General features: G+C 46.4%; 1 pseudogene; it reads right to left on the bottom strand.

The window, feature by feature from the left end:
• Positions 1 to 15507, bottom strand: part of LOC106844300 (adhesion G protein-coupled receptor E2-like) — a 68777-nt pseudogene extending 53270 nt beyond the window's left edge.
• Positions 15508 to 16942: the final 1435 nt, after the last annotated feature.

The raw sequence follows: 16942 nt of genomic DNA, 5'->3' as shown, positions 1-16942 counted from the left end.
CATACATGTTCTTGCTAAAACATTTGATGGTCACTGGCAGACATCATGATGCTCCATTCTTCAATATTTCTTCAACAAATGTTGAAGATTTCAAAGAATATTCTCCAGATAACCATAATATGATTATTACACCCAAGAAAATTAACAATTTTTAACTTTTAATATCTGATACATATTCAAATTATCCCAATTGCCTCCAAAACACCTTTTAAAGCTGTATATCTGAACCAGAGTCCCTCTAAAATTGACACTGAATTTGATTGTATTGTCGCTTCTGTCTCTTAATTTCAAGCAGCCTCTAGTCATTTTAAAAATGATATTGACTTTAGAAGAACCCAAGCCAATGGCTTGTTGAATGCCTCACATTCTCAATTTGCCTGATTGCTTCCTTTTGATGTCATTTAACCTGTTCTTCTGTCCCCTGTATTCCATGTATATTGAAAGTTAGATCTGGAGGAACAGGTGTTGGCAAGGTTGACTATAAAGGGCCAGGTGGTATATATTTTCAGCTTGTCATTCTTACAGTCTCTGTCATAGCTGCTCAACTCTGACACTGTAGCGTGAGAGCAGCCATAGACAATACATCCATGAATGGGTGTGGCTGTGCTCCAATAAACCTTTATTCACAAGAGCAGGCGGCTGCCTGCTCTTGTCCTGCATGCTACAGTTTGTCCACCCTTGGTCTGAAGGCTGGATTAGGTTTAGGTTAGACTGATTTGTCAAAATTCTTTATTCACCACAAATGGGATGCTGTAACTTCATGTCTTCTCAGGAGATACCTGATGTCAGGTTTCCCATAGTGGTGATGTTGAGCCTGATCATTAAGTTCACATGGTGACTGGCAGATCTCCACGCTGTAAACGTGCACCTTGGCCCTTGTGATGAACCAGTAATCTGAGGGGTTCTTGGTCACTGTGGGACCAGCCTGTCCTCCAGCAGCCTTTCACCCCGTGCTTTTAGTGGCCTTTTACTGGATATTGAAAAAAACATGATATTCTCATTTTATCATATTTTCCACATTTATTGTTTGACATTTTAGGTGTCACTATGGGCTCATGGATATTTTTATTTCATATGTTGTATTTATTTACAGTAATTTTCCTTAATGTTCAAATTGATGCAGATTTGGTCAGTGGGGCCCACAGGGAATTTCCTGTAGGTGTAACAGCTCTGGATTTGGATCTTGCCTAGACTGCATGCTGAGGATGAAATAATATGTTATAGATAAATACAACTTATGAACTGTGCAGTAGCGATATACACCTTTTCCTACTGGTCAGTTTATAAAATAAAAGGATGTAGAGACTATTCACAAGATTCTGATTTTTCTCTAACTGAAAAAACTTCTTTTTTACCCGTAAGCTCTGTGAAATTAGGAACGGAATCTGTCTTGATCTGTGTGCAGCACATGGTGAGTAAAAAATACATTTTTAATGAATAAATTAGAAAGCCCTAGAGATGGAGAGTGAAGAAGTCGAGGCCGGTCGGCAGGGAGACAACCTGTCCCCGTTTGCCTGTCACTGAGGTGTTTCATGGGGATTCACCGTTTATCCGCATGAAAGTATCTGACTGAGCGTGACTTTCCTCTCTGATGCTATTTTGAGAAAGTCCTTTGAGGCTGGCTTTCCTTGTTATATATCTTCAAATTGAGGAAGAATCTTTGCAGCAAAAGAGGTTGGAGCAGAGGGGGTTAATCCAAGGCAGCTGGGGAATTGGGTCGTAGCTCAGTGACTCTGCTGGGAGCGAGATCAGCTGTATGGACGAGAAAACCCAAATCCTCCAGCAACTGAATGTCAAACCATTTCCTGCATATGTGCTCCCATAATGGCACCATGAAGAGTAACCGGTAACAAACATGAAAAGTATTTTTAACACTTTGTCCAAAGGATGAAGTTCAGAATTTTCCAGGATACAAGATTTTCTGCTTAGCTCTTAATTTAATCCTCCTGAGAATGAAGGTTTAAAAATGATACTGTGTGAAAAAGTACAAAACTGGTACACTAAAACTATAAAACATCATCTAAAGAAGTCAAAGACGACCTAAAGAAATGGAATGACATCCCATGTTCATAGAGTAGAAGACAATGTAAGTAAGATGGCAGCACCCTCAAATAGATCTCCAGCACCCTCAAATAGATCTCCAGATTCAACACGATATCTTGGTTATACCTTACCAATATCTTGGTTACATCTTTCTCACCCAGGAGATCTGGGGCCTCAGAGCAGGGCACCGTCATGTTGGGGTCTGTCTCCTCCCAGACCAAAGCTTCCCCAGGCCTCTATGGGGAAGGGGTGCCTCGACCTTGCCTCCTCTGGGTCCTGCCCCTACCTGGACGGTGTCCTGAGCCGAGGCTGGCTCGAAGTCTCTGCCCAGATCCTGGACTTTTTCAAAGAAGCAGGAGACACTGCAGGGGAGGGAGATGAGGAGGTCAGGTCACTCGAGGGTGGGTGGCGAGCTTCGGGAAAACAGGCGGACAGGGTGGGCTGCATGGGGGGATTAATGCCTCCTGGTCCCTGCTGGGGCCACTCACCTCGCTCTTCATTCCAGGGGGCGGAGTCCACGTGGGGAAGGACATCTCTGTAGGAGACAGAATGGCGGTTCCTTAGGTGTGAGATGGTCAGTGTGGTGTTGGGGGTGGGGTTTGGGGCCGGGTCAGAACAGGTACCTTCACACACGGTGGTCATTTGCTTATTCAGGAATTCAGGTTTGGGCACGCACCCTTGGCAGCTGTGGCATGTGTCGGAGCCCACAATGTTGACGCAGACAGTGGAGTTGTGGCATTGATGCCACTGGGACCTGCACTCGTCCTCATCTGAGAACACAAATATGGGGGTCAGGCCCCTCTCCTCTCCATGTCCCACCCCCTTCTTCCCATACTAATATGCCCCTTCTTGGCTGGAGGTGATGCCACCTGGCAACCGCTCTCCCTGAACAGTGGATGCAGAGGTTATGGGAAGTGTGCAGAGGCCTGAGACACAGCACACAAGCCCCGTATGGATGTAGAGGTTGTGAAATAGTGAAATACCCTCATCTCAGTTAGTGATTAGCTGCTGCCTGGGGTCCCTAACAAGCGCCCCCCACACCACTGCAGCTCCTTCCCCGTACCCCCAGGTCGTTTCACATCTAGCCTCAAGAGAACTAACGGGTGGCAGAGCAGGGCCCCTCAGCCTTCGTTCTGCTCAATTCAACACGTGATCAGACATTCTGACTGTGCGTCTGAGGACGTTCTTGAGGGGGAACTCCCACACTCATCTCCACTCTGGAGCAGAGAGGAAATGGAGCCCACCCAGTCTGCCTGGAAGGCCAGGAAGGGCTGGGACGGAAGCCCAGCGCCTGGTCCTGAAGCCTGAGGCCATGAAACGACCACTGCCCTGTGTCCTGAGTCCCCGGACAAAGTGCCTCCGGGCTGAGGGCTCCAGATGCCCCACAGTCTCTGATGTGCCCCCACCACCCTCAAGCCCTGTACCTTTACAACCACCATGGGATTGCCAGGACCTCTCAGGTGGAGACACGGACCTGGGGTAACAGCAACAGACTCAGAACACCATGAGGATGCAGACTGCAGTCAGGAATGGAGGGCGCCAGCTGCCGGCTGGGGACCAGAGAACAAGGAGGGGAGGATGACCACTGTCAGAAGAGGAAGAGCTCAGGAAACTGGGCCTTTGGGGAAGAAGAAACAGTGTTTCTGATCCCCCGAGGAAGACCATTTCTGAGGCCCACTCACAGACTGTGTCCCCCACTTCCCCTCACTGGTGAAGGAACGCAGACCCTGCACTCCCAGTTCCCATCACTAATGGGGCTGGCTGGGCAGGGTCACCTCCAGGGCTCAAGGGCTGTGGCTCTCAGTGGCAACAGCAGCACAGAGCACCCGGGGGCAGAAACAGCCATGGCAGAAAGGAGAGTCAAGCTCTAAATCCCACCCGTGTCCGCATGGCCACCGCCTCCCCACTCGGTGGCTCTGGTCTACAGCCCGCCACCTTCCAGCCGGGGCCGGGGGGCCCTCACACAAACTCCTGCATTGTGCATGTAGTCGTGGGCTCAGCCTCTCCCTCCATCTCCTGGGGCTCCCGAGGAATCAGTCACCGACAGCCACAGTCCTCGTGGAACCTCAGGTGCTACAGGAGAGGGCACAGAATATACACGCACAGCTGATGGCAGGGAGACAGCAACTCCAATGTCTCCCAAAGGAGGGGGCAAGTCTTAAAGGAGCAAGTCCTCAGATCAGTGTGCCTTTGCCCAGACCCAGACAATGGCAGAAATCTGCTTTCTCTTCGAGGGTTTCTCCCCAGGATTCTGCGTCTCCCTGCCCCAGGACATCAAGTGGAAAGGGGGTTTTAGAGTCAGACAGCCCAAGATTTGAGTCCCAGCGCCTCCCCTTCTGACTCGACTTTAGATGAGTTGCTCTACCTTTTGGAATCTCAGTGTGTACAACTGTAAAATGAGTATAATAAAAGTGAAAACAGACTGCCGTTATTAGACAAGGATGCTGCCGAGACTGAGATGTTAAATGAAAGTGCCAGCTAAAAGGAAAAGGAAAAACCAGTCCTTCCCCTTTTTCTCTACAACTGTTTCCTGACCAGAGACAAACCATGAGTCACACTCACGGACCGGCCGTCAAGGACTGTGTTGGCCAGGCTCTCCCAAGGACCAGGTCCCTTCCTTTTTCCTGGTTCTCACTCTGCGCAGGATGCTCCTGCCCTCCCCTGCGAGGCACCACACGATGTCCCAGTGGGGGTTTCACAGCAAGGCTGCCTGAGTTCAGCCTCTGACTTGGACACTTCTTAAGTGTTACATCAGGCAAGTCTCAGTTTCCTGATCTGCAAAATGGGAATTTTAAGAGCCTCTACTCATAAGGTGAGTCCATGACAGTAGACGTAGAGAGGAGGACCTGGCACACAGTGAGTAAATGTTAGGCTTTTGTTATACCCTGTCTGAGTCCTTTTATTATCAAACACAACAGTGCAGCTCCAATAAATTATCCTCATTATTACTCTTCTCTTGTGGAACTTTACTATTTTATTCACAAAGTAGTATATATTCATTATTTTAAAATTAGGGGAAAAATGAGTAAATATGAAAGGAAATAACCTTAATCCCACATCTAAGATCCCTGAAACTCACAAACCTACTCAAGATTGATCATTCCTTAAAAATATTCCTAAGAGCCAGTAGGATGAGGATGTGGTGCCCAGGGTCAGAAGCAGAAGATGAATCCATTTTTTAATCACATAACTTGGTGCTTGGTGGTGATCCGGGCACAGAGCTCATTGCCCTACATCTGTGGTGGGCACACACACTACGAAACATCTTGAGAGCACGGATCGACAGCAAATATTCATTTATAGGTTATATATTTGTAGTGTCAATCCATATATGGGAAATTAGTAATATCTCATTTATTAATTTTTAGATCAAAATAAATTTAAATAGAAGTTATAACAATTTCTTCCTGTACCCTCATGAGTTGACTTGCATGACCCCTGAGGTGGGAGCACCACACTTTGAAAGCCACTGCCCCAAACAGCTCCAAAACCTCTAAGCTGCTGCCTTCTCAGTGATGCTTGCCTCCTGGTCATTGTGCTCTGCATCGTCCCCTCTCACTGGAGTGGGCAGGACCCAGTGACTCACTTCCGACCAACAGAATATGGCAAAAAATGATGGGATGTCATCCCTGAGACCAGGTTACAAGAAGGTAGCCTCCATCCTCTTTGCTCCCTCACCCACTCTGAGGGAAGTCAGCTTTCCCACAGAGAGGCCCGTGTGGCAAGAACTGGTGGGGAGTGACATCAGCGTCATGCTGGAGTGAGCTCACCCAGGACTCTCTCCCCTCCAACATACAACAAGAAGGAGCAACCATATTCCAACAGAAAATATCCTAATAGCACAGGACTCCTTGGAGACCCACAGCAGCCAAAGCACGGAGGGCAGAGAGGCTGGAGCCCCCCTCGGAGGAGCTGGAACGGGGTAAGAGAGAACTTTGCTCCCTCCCCTGGAGACTGGGATCACTGCCACAGGAAGCTCAGAGAGGGACGGAGTGGTAGAGGGGCCTCGCATCCTGGGATCACCCAGGACTCCCTGGTGCCCTTGCAGCCTAGAGGGAAGCCCTCTAATGGGGTGAAAGCTTTCACATGGGGTGACCTCACCAAGCCAAGATCCCAGGAGACCAGATAGTGAGAGCTGATCGGGAAACTGGGTCTGCATGCAGGAGAAAGCGCCCTTCCCCTGACCCGAACCCACTGGCCCATCTCTGCTGAAGGCAGAGGGCTCAGTTATGTGGCTCCTGACCCCCATCCAGTGGCAATAGGCTGTAACTGCAACTGAATAACATCACAATGGGGAAAACACGTAGTTTCAGCATCAAGCAGTTCATCAAAACTCCAGACCGGAGGGAAAACAATAAATACCCAGAATTCTGTCCTGAGGACTCAGAAATAAGTAAACTAAATGACAATGAATTCAGAATAGCTATCATCAAAAAACTCAATGAGGTAACAGAGAATATAGAGAAACAATTCAACCAGTTCAGGAGCTACTTCACAAAAGAGATTGAAACTATAAAGAAGAATCAATCAAAATACTAGAGATGAAAGAGATAAAACAAAATACAGATTCCATGAATACTCGTGTGGACCCCATAGAGGAGCAAATCAGCATAATCGAAGATAGACATGTTGAATTGCTCCAGACAGAGGAGGAGAGAGAACTAAGACTAAAAATAAGTGAAGAAAGCTTTGGAGAAATATCCGACTCAGTGAGGAAATGCAACATAAGAATACAGGTATCCAAGAAGGAGAAGAGAAGGAGAATGGAGCAGAAAACATGCTCAAAGAAATAATAGCAGAGAACTTCCCAAATCTAGGGAAAGAGAGGGAAATGTGTGTGAAGGAAGCTTCCAGATCTCCTAGACTTGTCAATGTAAAAAGACCTACTGCAAGGCATATAGTAGTAAAACTGGCAAAAATGAATGGCAAAGAAAGAATACTCAGGGCAGCAAGGCAGAAGAAAATAACCTACAAAGGAACCCCCTATCAGACTTCCAGCAGATTTCTCTGCAGAAACCTTAGAAGCTAGGAGAGCATAGAATGACATATTCAAATCTTTAAAAGATAAAAATCTCCAACCAAGAATACTCTATCCAGCAAAAATATCCTTCAGATATGAGGGAGAAATTAATCTTCCCCAGACAAACAAAAGCTAAGGGACTTCATAGCCACGAGACCCCCCTCTGCAAGAAATCCTCAAGAAGGCCCTCATACCTGAAAAAAAGGGAGAAACGGGTCACAAAACACAGAGTAAAGAGACAAATAGAATCAGAATACAATAGCAAATATTCAACTATAGCATTAGGATAAAGGGAAGGAAAACAACAAAAACAAAGATGATCTTGTCACTTTCACCACAAACTCACTACACAGGTTGGAATTGGAATGAGATATGAGAATAATAACTTAGGAGGGGAGGAGGAAAGGGACAGAATCAGTTTAGACTAAGGAAATAAGAGGCCATCAGAAAATGGACAATGTTATGCACAAGATTCTGAATACAAACTTCAGGGTAGCCACTAAACAAAAAAGCAGAACAGAGACACAAAAAATAAATAAGGAAAAATCTAAGCAACCCAGCATAAGGAACTTCAGAAATCAATGGGTAGACCAAAACACATAGGACGAGAAACGAAGGAAATGCAGGAAAACCAGAAAACGAGCGACAGAATGACAGCATTAAACTCTCATACATCAATAATCACCCTCAATGTAAACAGATTGAACTCTCCAATAAAAAGACACAGAGTGGCAAGATGGATTAAAGAACAAGATCCAATAATTTTTGCTTCCAGGAAACACATCTCCGCTCCAATGACAAATACAGGCATGAGCCTATGAGGGGGTGGAAGACGATACTCCAAGCTAATGGCAAACAAAAGAAAGCAGGTGTCACAATACTCATATCAGACAAAGTAGACTTCAAGGTAAGGCAGGTAAAGAGAGACAAAGAGGGGCAGTACATAATGATCAAAGGGACACTCCATCAAGAAGAAATAACGCTTATAAATATCTATGGATCCAACACAGGAGCACCAAAGTTCATAAAGCAACTATTAACAAACCTAAAAGAAGATATCAAAAATGACACAATAATAGTAGGGGACCTCAACACCCTACTCACATCATTGGATAGATCATCCAGACAGAAAATCAACAAGGAAACAGTGGAACTAACAAAAAGCTAAACCAGTTGGACTTAATAGCCACATATGGAACACTCCATCCAAAAACATCAGAATACATGTTCTTCTCAAATGTGCATGGAACATTCTCAAAGATAGACCATATGTTGGGAAACAAGGCAAGCCTCTATAAATTTTAAAAACTTGAAATAACAACGAGCATCTTCTCTGACCATAATGCTATAAAGCTAGAAATTAATTACAAGAAAAAAGCTGGGAAAGGGACAAAGATATGTAGACTAAACAATATACTATTGAACAAGCAATGGATCAGTGAAGAAATTAAAGAAGAAATCAAAAAATATCTGGAGACAAATGAAAATGATAACATGCCATACCAACATATGAGGGATACAGCAAAAGCTGTATTAAGAGGGAAATTCAACACAATACAAGCACATCTTAACAAACAAGAAAAATCCCAAATCAGCAATCTTAAACTACACCTAACTGAATTAGAGAAAGAAGAATAAACAAAGCCCAAAGTCAGCAAAAGGAGAGAAATAATAAAAATCAGAGCAGAAATAAATGCTATTGAAACAAAAAAGGCAGTAGAAAGGATCAATGAAACAAAGAGCTGGTTCTTTGAGAAGATAAATAGAATTGACAAACCCCTAGCCAGACTTACAAAGAAAAAAAGGGAGAAAGCTCAAATAAACAAAATCAGAAATTAAAGAGGAGAAATAACAACAGACACTATAGAAATACAACAGATTATAAGAGAATACTATGAAAAACTATATGCTGACAAAATGGATAACCTAGAGGAAATGGATAAATTCTTATACTCTTACAACCTCCCTCCCAAAGCTTAGTCAAGAAGAACCAGGCAATCTGAACAGACCAATCACAAGGAAAGAGATTGAAACAGCAACCAAAAGCATCCCAAAGAATAAAACCCCAGGACCAGATGGCTTTCCTGGGAAATTCTACCAAACTTTCAGAGAGGATTTGACATCTATCCTTTTCAAGCTATTCCAAAAAATTAGGGAGGATGGAACACTTCCTAACACATCTGATACCAACACCTGACAAGGACAGCATGAAACAAGAGAACTACAGGCCAATATCGCTGATGAACATAGATGCAAAAATTCTCAACAGAATTTTGGCAACCCGAATACAGCAATTCATCAAAAGGATCATACATCATGATCAAGTGGAATTCATACCAGGGACACATGGATGGTTCAACATCCACAAATCAATCAATGTGATACACCACATCAACAAACTGAGGAATAAAAACCACATGATCATCTCAATAGATGCAGAGAAAGCATTTGACAAGATCCAACAGCCATTTATGATAAAAACTCTTAACAAAATGGGGATAGAAGAAAATTACTTCAACACAATAAAGGCCATATATGACAAACCCACAGCCAACATCATACTCAATGGGCAAAAACTGAGCGCCATTCCCTTGAGAACAGGAAGGAGACAAGGATGCCCTCTATCACCACTCTTATTCAACATAGTACTGAAGGTCCTGGCCAGAGCAATCAGGCAACAGAAAGGAGTAAAAGGAATCCAAATGGGGGGAAGAAGTGAAACTCTCGCTGTTTGCAGATGACATGATCCTACATATACAAAATCCCAAAGAATCCATTGGAAAACTATTAGAAATAATCAACAACTACAGCAAAGTTGCAGGGTATAAAATCAACATACATAAATCAGTAGCATTTCTATACTCCAAGAACGAACTAACAGAAAAAGACCTCAAGAACACAATACCATTCACAATTAAAACAAAAAGAATAAAATACCTCGGGATGAATTTAACTAAGGAAGTGAAAGACCTATACAATGAAAATTACAAGGCCTTTCTGAAAGAAATGGATGATGACATAAAGAGATGGAAAGACATTCCATGTACTTGGATTGGAAGAATAAACATAGTTAAAATGTCCATTCTACCTAAAGCAATCTACAGATTCAACACAATCCCAATCAGAATCCCAATGACATTCTTTACAGAATTAGAACAAAGAATCCTAAAATTCATATGGGGCAGCAAAATACCCCAATTGCTAAAGCAATCCTGAGAAAAAAGAACACAGCTGGAGCCATCACAATCCCTGACTTCAAAACATACTACAAAGCTACAGTAATCAAAACAGCATGGTACTGGTACAGAAACAGGTGCAGAGATCAATGGAACAGAATTGAAAGCCCAGAAATAAAACCACACATCTATGGACAGCTAATCTTCGACAAAGGAGCTGAGGGCATACAATGGAGAAAAGAAAGTCTTTTCAACAAATGGTGCTGGGAAAACTGGAAAGCCATATGTAGAAGAATGAAAATTGACCATTCTTTTTCACCATTCACCAAAATAAACTCAAAATGGATCAAAGACCTAAGCGTGGGACCTGAAACCATAAGGCTTCTGGAAGAAAACGTAGGCAGTACACTCTTTGACATCGGTATTAAAAGGATCTTTTCGGACACCATGCCTTCTCAGAGAAGGGAAACAATAGAAAGAATAAACAAATGGGACTTCATCAGATTAAAGAGCTTCTTCAAGGCAAATGAAAACAGGATTGAAACAAAAAAACAACCCACTAACTGGGAAAAAATATTTGCAAGTCATATATCTGACAAAGGCTTAATATCCATAATATATAAAGAACTCTCGCAACTCAACAACAAAACATCAAACAACCCAATCAAAAAATGGGCTGGAGACATGAACAGACATTTCTCCAAAGAAGATATACTGATAGCCAATAGGCACATGAAAAGATGCTCATCATCGCTGATCATCAGGGAAATGCAAATCAAAACTACACTAAGATATCACCTTACACCCATTAGAATGACAAAAATATCTAAAACTAATAGCAACAAATGTTGGAGAGGTTGCGGAGAAAAAGGAACCCTCATACACTGCTGGTGGGAATGCAAACTGGTGCAGCCACTATGGAAAACAGTATGGAGATTCCTCAAAAAACTAAAAATAGAACTACCATACGATCCAGCCATCCCACTACTGGGTATTTATCCAAAGAGCTTGAAGTCAGCAATCCCAAAAGTCCTGTGCACCCCAATGTTTATTGCAGCACTGTTTACAACAGCCAAGACGTGGAAGCAACCTAAGTGTCCAGCAACAGACGAATGGATAAAGAAGATGTGGTACATATATACAATGGAATACTACTCAGTCATAAAAAAGGACAAAATCGTCCCATTCACAACATGGATGGACCTTGAGGGAATTATGTTAAGTGAAATAAGCCAGACAAAGAAAGACAATCTCTGTATGACTCCACTCATATGAGGAAGTTAAACATGCAGACAAAGAGAACAGATTAGTGGCTACCAGGGGAAAGGGAGGGGGTGGGGGGTGGGCACAAAGGGTGAAGGGGTGCACCTACAACACGACTGACAGACAATAATGTACAACCAAAATTTCACAAGGTTGTAAACTATCATAATCTCAATAAAAAATTTTTTAAAAAAAGAACTGACAGACACCTCCAGCCAACAGCCAGCAGGGAACTGAAGTCCACGCTGGTGTAAGAGCCTGACATTAAGATTTTGACCCAAGGTATCCATTTTAAAAGACGTGCATCTTGAATAAGCATATTGGCAGCCGTGTGGCACAGCCGCCAGCCAAACCACCAGACGAGGAATTAGGCTGCCCCCACCCATGAAGGCCCCTCTTTCAGAAAGCCCTGGGTGACCCAAATAACTGACCGTTTGAGGGACCCCACTTCTCCCTTCCCACACTCTAATTCCCGCTCTTATGCTTTAAATTAGCCAAAAAAGAGTGAACCCTGACAACCCCAGACACCCCAGTCCTGGGCCCTAATCAAGGCAGCGCCCCAGTTCCGTGTGCACTCTCCGTCTACCCCAGAACTCACCGGGCAGCCTCGGGCGTGCCGTGCATCCTCCAGGACCTGTGAGTAATGAATCTTGTTCCTCAAAGTTCCCTGAGGGTTTCCTGCTGAAGTGTGTCCTGCAGTCACAATAAGAGACGCGAGGGGTGAACCAGTCACAACACTGGCACCATCCAGGGAGAGTGTGGGGCTGCCACAAGCAGTGTGGCCCAGGTGAGGGCCTCAGGGCTTCCCAGACAACAGAGTCACTTGCTGTCAACAGGCTGGACCGAGACAACGCCTGCCAGCGATCACGAGGGCGGGCCTGGAAGTGGGTCCTCGCCAGTCAAGGCTTTAGATGAGACGGCAGCCCCGGCGGGCGGCTTGACTGAAGCCTGGCGAGGGACTCAGAGCAGGGGACACAGCTAAGCCACTCCCACACTCGTGGCACAGAGAAAGCCATATGACAAATAAGTGCCGTTTTAAGCTGCTGAGTTTGGGGGAAATTGGTAAGGCAGCCATTAATAACCAGTACACCCCGTACCAGAATTCTCCTTGGTGAGGCTCTAAATTACCCCCTCAGCCTCATCTTCCCCTCCCTACCAGACTGTGCTCCACTCACACCTGAGTGTGGGAAGGCCAGGACTTATTTCACACTGTTCCTGCCTCCAGGAGGCCCCAACCCCAGCTAAGAAACCATCCTTTCTAAGCCAGGCCTAAATGTCAGCTCTTCCACAAAGAAAACTCTTCGACAGATCTGAAAGCCCACTCTTCTCAGCCCTCCCCAGTCCCAGCCAGCAGGTGGTGCTGGAGCCGCCTGTGCAAGGGCCCTGAGGTCGCCCAGTTGGGGTGGGTTCCCTGTGGGATAGAGAGAAAAGAAAAGATGAGTGAAGAGTGACAGTATGGCTAACTCAGTCTGCGCTTGCCCCAACTGCAGATCACCTGTGTAGTGGGTTGAGCAGTGTACGAATCTGCTGGGGTGGCCATAACAAAACACCACAGACTGTGTGGCTTTAACAACAGAAATCTCTTTTCTCACAGTTCTGGAGTGTGGAAGTCCAAGATCAACATGCTGGCAGGGCTGGTTTCTGGCGAGAGCTTCTCCTTGGCTTGCAGGAGAAGCATAAAAAAATAGTATCCTCAAAAAATTCATGTCTGCCAAGAGCCTCAGAATGTGACCTTATTTGAAAACGTGTCTTTGCATGTGTAATTAGTTAAGGATCTCAGGATGAGGCCAGCCCAGGTTGAGCAGGCGGCCCTAATCCAGGGACTGCCGTCCCTATGAGAGGAGAGGACAGCGTGAGACTCACGGAGGGGAAGATGGCCAAGGGAAGACAGAGGCAGAACCTGGGGTGATGCGGCCACAGGCCAAGGGACATCTGGGGCCACTAAGGGTGGGAGCGGCGATGAGGGATTCTCCCCCAGAGCTCTCGGAGCCTTTGCACTCTGGCCTCCAGAGCTGCGAGAGAAGACGCCCCCATCGCTTCTGCTGTTCTAAGCCGCCAAGTTCGCCACGCTACATCGGCAACAGGAAACATATCCAACCTGTAACTTGGATTGGAATCCAGGACACAGGCTCTGGAGCCAGGCTCCCTGGTTGGGAATCCTGTTCCATCACTTACTATATGTGTGTCTTTAGAAACTTCCTGAGCCTTTCTGTGCCTCAGCTTCCTCATCCATAAAATTAGGACAATAACAGCAGCTCCCACCTGGGCCGTTGGGTGGGCTGCGGGGGGGGGCACGCTCATACAGCAGAACCCTCATGTGGGCCGAGGGGGGCCGCTCATACACCAGGGCTGTCGTGTGGGCCGAGGGGTGCACGCTCATATAGCAGGGCCGTCGTGAGGGCCGAGGGGGGCACGCTCACACAGGGGGGCCGTCGTGTGGGCCGAGGGGGGCACGCTCACACACCGAGGCCATCGTGTGGACCGAGTGGGGCATGCTCACACAGCAGGGCCGTCGTGTGGGCTGAGGGGGGCATGCTCATACAGCAGGGCCATCGTGTGCTGAGTGGGGCACGGTCTTAATCTGCTCCATTGAGTGACTCTTGTGTGGTCTATCTCAGTGTTAACAACTCTTAGGAGGAGTATTCACACGCTAAGATCAGTATTATGGTTTGAAATCCGCTTCTTTTCAACTATGAATGAAATCTGTTATGACTGAATGTGTTTCCAATGATCTATTCCAAATTTTCTTTTGAGATTGAAATTCTAAACTCCTCAAGCAATTTCGTTTCCCTTTTCTCATTAAGCTCTTTCCTAAAATGTGACCCCGAGCATAGGAAATAAATGAGTTCTGGCATAATATATGCTATGTGATTTTACATATTGCTTGCATCATGGACTCCTGAGTGTACCCTCTGTAAACATCTCACTTTTTAGTTCTGCGAAGGCACTCGATTTGCCTCCATCCTGTTCCCATCTCCACAGTGTACGGGTCAATGCTTCACACACAGCAGCTGCACAGCAAACATGGCCACTACTCAGACTGCCTTCCCATAGCAGGCCAATAATAACTGAGGCCACCTAAGGGACAAATGTTTCCTCACAATCAGGAAACAAATTAGAAAGCATTAATTGAACACCAGCTGTGTGCTAGCTACTCCACCAGGCACCAGAGGAAAAGGAAGAATATAGAAACCCAAGTTGACATCTCAAGGAAGAGCTCCTCAATTTTACACTATTGTCTGTCGAATTACCCACAGCCCACAAAGAGCTGACAGACTCACCCCATCAGACCTTTCTTAACACATTTGGGAAGGGAGAGGCCATAGATTTATGGGGTTTGATCCTATGAGCAACAATTACATGGGTGAAAAAATGAAAAATTTCCATATAAGTTCCAAGTCTTTCCCTGGACCCAAGCAGCAGCCTCTTCTCTCTGAGATGCTGATAAAAATAAAGTCGTCTTTATTTTCCCCTTTATTTTAAGATAATGCAAAAACAAGTCAGGAAAAAAGCAAAAATAATAGAAAAGATTCTCAAACTGGATAAATACTTCCCACACCGTCGGGGGGCGGGGGGTCACCACCTTCAGTGAGGCGTGTGACGCGCACAGATCATGAACTCCCAGCCCAGTGAAGTCTTTTCACGTGTGTAAACCCACGTAACCAAGAAATCAAGACATAAAACACTTCCAGGCCCTCAGAAAGTCCCCTCCATCTGCCCAGTCGACAACCCCCCACGGTGGCCACTACCCCGACTTCTCCCAGCATCGGTTAGTTTTTCCTGTTCTTCAACATTCCCAAATGTCTTGAAATGGGCCATACACAAAGTTATGATTCCACCTACCTGGGAGAAATGGTCAATAACTTCTCACAGTGCAGAGGCGATCAAGCTCAGCTGTGGAGAATTTCTGTCTTTGATGTTAAGTAAAAAATATTTCCTGTTCAAACAAAGCACATGAGAATTCTCACGTGCAGGCTCCCTCGGTAACTGACACAGGAAACAGCCAGCACAGATGCTTTCTCCCTCTCCTGTGATTAACACACCCCTAGTTCTGCTTTCACTCTTGGCCTCACCAGTGACGTACAGCCAGCCTACTGGGTGGCGGCTCAGGCTTCCTATTGACAAGGAAGCATGGGATGGGACTGTGCCCCCGAAAGGAAGCTTCATGACTAGCTCACTAAAGGGTTCCTACAACTCTCTAAATTGAACATCAATGAAGAAACTTGTCTCTTATCACAAAACTATTAACTGACAGGGCCAAGAATTAGCTTCTGGGCTCTCTACTGGAAAAGCCTGTGCTCCTTCTACTAAATCACTCTCTTGTTTAATTAGTATAACCAGAGCAGATGCAAAGAAAAGCAAAAAATGAAACACAAAACAACTTGGGTAGAGAGCCTAGCTGGGTGCCCAGTGTTGCTGGGCAGAGAAGATGGTCATCCAGGATCTGGTGTTTGGGAAATCGGGACAAGAGGAGTCAAAAGGTGGAGAGGAAAAAATATAAATGTGAAGTGGTCATGTGACCAAAGGACACTGAGAGAGCAGGAAGCAAAGCCTGGAGCAGACTGAGCCTGCAACCCACGTTCTTCCAGGGAAGGGCATGGTCTTCCTCAGGCCTCCCTTGTGGGAAACGCAGGACTCCAACTTGGAGCATCAAAGTCCATGAGGAGCACATCTGCCGCCTGCAGTCCTGCCTCCACCGCCCTCTGCCGCCCGCTTCAGGGGATCCGCGCCAGGGCCCGGCGCTTCACCAAAGGAAGATGCTGTTAGCCGGCCTCATCTCATCTAACAACGTAGCCCACCAGCGGCTTTTTCTGACAGAAGAGTCACTGCAAAAAGAAAAAGGAATCCACACAATAGAGCAAAGGGGGCCTCCAGCGTTCCCTGAAGCCCTGCTCCCCTCGCCTGCCCCTCCAGAGTGCCCACCGTCTCCAGCCCAGGTTCCAGAATGCCCCTTCTCGGGAAGGGTGTCCTGTGAAGGTGTGGCGGGTGGGTCAGCCTTCTCCGGCAATCGTTGACCCTCACACACTCCTTCTGTCCTGTCGAGTCTGAGCACAGCCTCAGACGGATGTGGACGCCCAGGAACCGCCCCTGACGACGTTCCCGTGAGGGCCACGCACTGCGCGCTCCTCCCTCTGCCGACCGCAAGGCGGCACGCATTTCAAGGCCGTGGCTTCGACTCGTGCGGGGAGGGCCCGCCCGCAGGACCTGCAGCCTCGCGGCTCAGAGGCCGCACGCTCCTCCTGGGGACACGTGCCCGGTAGGAATGCGGGGCCGCGCGCTCCTCCTGGGGCATGTGCCAGGCAGGAAGGCGGGGCCGCGCCCTCCTCCCGGGGACACTTGCTCCATAGGAAGGCGTCTAAACTGGACACGCGCGCTGAAAGCGTATTTTCTGCCCAGCTCTAAGTTAGGCTTAAAGGAAGGGGCTCTGCGTGGTCTCTCG

This window comes from Equus asinus, chromosome 20, assembly GCF_041296235.1.
Source record: "Equus asinus isolate D_3611 breed Donkey chromosome 20, EquAss-T2T_v2, whole genome shotgun sequence".
NCBI lineage: Eukaryota > Metazoa > Chordata > Mammalia > Perissodactyla > Equidae > Equus > Equus asinus.
The sequence above is the reverse complement of the archived record's forward strand: the minus strand, read 5'-3'. Positions and strand labels throughout refer to the sequence as shown.